A 2133-nucleotide genomic window follows, 5' to 3' on the forward strand; every position below is an offset into this window, starting at 1 on the left:
CACACACACACACACACACACACACACACACACACACACACACACACTTTATGCTGGGAACTCCAGGAAAAGAAAACTGCTTCAGAGAAAAGGGAATAAGATGTTGAAAAGAGAACTTTCTTTTCTCTTCCTTCGTTTTGGCTTTTTGCTCCTTATCTCTGCTTGCTTATATATATTATTTTTCAATAGGACACAGATCAAGCTAACTTATAGGAAAACTCGATTCAAAAATATTAATTCAAGCCAATTTGAAAGAACGGGTACAAGCTCTGGTCCAGCTTTAAATTTTTTTTTAATTATTGTGAAATTAAGATCTAAAAAGAACAAATCAATTAGCCGACCTGTTTTATGGCCCTAATGTGGCAGGCGGATCAAGAGCCTCCCAGGGGAGCCACAGTTCAGGTGCCAAAGTCCCCAGGGATGCAGCGTTTGCTCGCGGTGATAATAACCTAACCGCCCAGATGTTATCACATCTGCAGCAAGAGAGCTGGAGAGCAGCAAGGGGCCGCTTTTGGAAAGCAGAGATCAGATAAATCTTTCTGGTCTCTCTCACACCAAGGAGGTCTGTATTTCCACCAAAGAGCAGATCTCATTTCTATAAACCTAAATTTGCGTTTCCGTGGATTTTATCTTTCCTCTGCACAAACACATGTGTATGTACCATACCCACTCACCTACTCAGATTCCAAGAAGAGCCCACAGGCGTCACCATGGCTTTTTCTTTCTTTCTTTTCATCTTTTCCCCACCCCCTCCCTTCCTTCTAGCTCCAGAGGGAAGTGAGAAGGATGTTCACTTGCTGGTGAGAGAAGGAGCCGGCTCCATCCATTATGCGGTCCCCTGGGAGCGCTAAATGCAACTTTATCTCAACAGGGAGTGGACGGTGAGCGGGACGTCGCTAGAGGGAAAGAGTGAGTCCTACAGTAGTCATCACGCCCGGCATCGGGGCTTAACCTAACCCTTCCTGACACCCCCGGTGGCCGTTCCCTGCACTCTCCCTTGAGGGGAGAGGAAAGACTCCCAAAGAGAGTGAGAGCCTGGAGCCTGCCCCTCCCTCCCCCAAAAACGTTGGTCTTTAGTGACCCTGAAGGGTTCAGGGCCGGCAGAAAGGCACACAGTACAGGTTTGTGGCTGGGTGGGACCTCTGAGCGCCAGGTGAGCTCCAGAGTACCCACAAATCACCTTCGTTCACCCTCCAACCCTAGGAGGCTTCCAATAAACCCAGCAGAGAGATGCCAGCTTAGCCTGAAATTAGGAGTTGGTCCCACCAAGATTCCCTTCCTTGTTTACCTCTTCTTCTACAACAGGAATACCCGACCTTGGGATGTGGCCAGATCTTTGCTCAAGATATTGGGCATTTTGATGGAACCAGAAATATGAAGGCTGTGGGTACAATCCTCCTGCCCCCTCCCACCGTGGATGGGAAGCCCATCTCGGACGCATACATCTTCACTATGGCACTTAGCGTGGAGTTTGTCACACAGGAAAAGTGCCCCACCAAACAACATGTATGTAGGATGGAAGAGGCCAGTTTGGGGTGGCGTGGGGCAGAGGTGGTGGCCCAGGGGTCGTTCAACCATCCAGGGCTGGTTGGAGATTGCAGGAGGATCCCGGGGAGGGGGGGTGGTCTACATTCTCTTTAAAAAGGAGGGGTGTGTTTTCCCCAGGCAGAGCTGTACACTTAGATTTCAGCCTGTTCTTTTTCAGGAGCCAATTATTTCACTCCTCCCTCATTAACTTGCTACCCTATCTTCTTCCCTCAAATGCTTGCTGAGCAGTAGTCTGGTCCAGTACAAGACACTGGAGGTAAAATGAGGCATACAGTATGAGTACCTGCCCTGCAGGAGGTGACAGTGTATGTGTGTGGGGCAGCCATGGATAAAAGGCATCTATGGCACAGGTATAACAGGTATGATGAGAGGGACTTATACAGAAATATGGGGCGGGTGATGTTTGAACAGTTATCAAACCTCCTCCCTGTTGGTCCTCAGCCCCAGGCTAAAGAATGGGGTGTGCTGGCACATCTGCAGGCAGTTCCCTGGACCATATCAAGCCTCTCCCTACTTTCCTCCTGATGGGTAAAAGGAAAGGGTGGCAGGCTTGGGCTCAGCTCACCCATATGTCACTGTTTTGTT

This window comes from Sapajus apella, unplaced genomic scaffold, assembly GCF_009761245.1.
Source record: "Sapajus apella isolate SASKATOON/1434 unplaced genomic scaffold, GSC_monkey_1.0 scaffold9, whole genome shotgun sequence".
Classification (NCBI taxonomy): domain Eukaryota; kingdom Metazoa; phylum Chordata; class Mammalia; order Primates; family Cebidae; genus Sapajus; species Sapajus apella.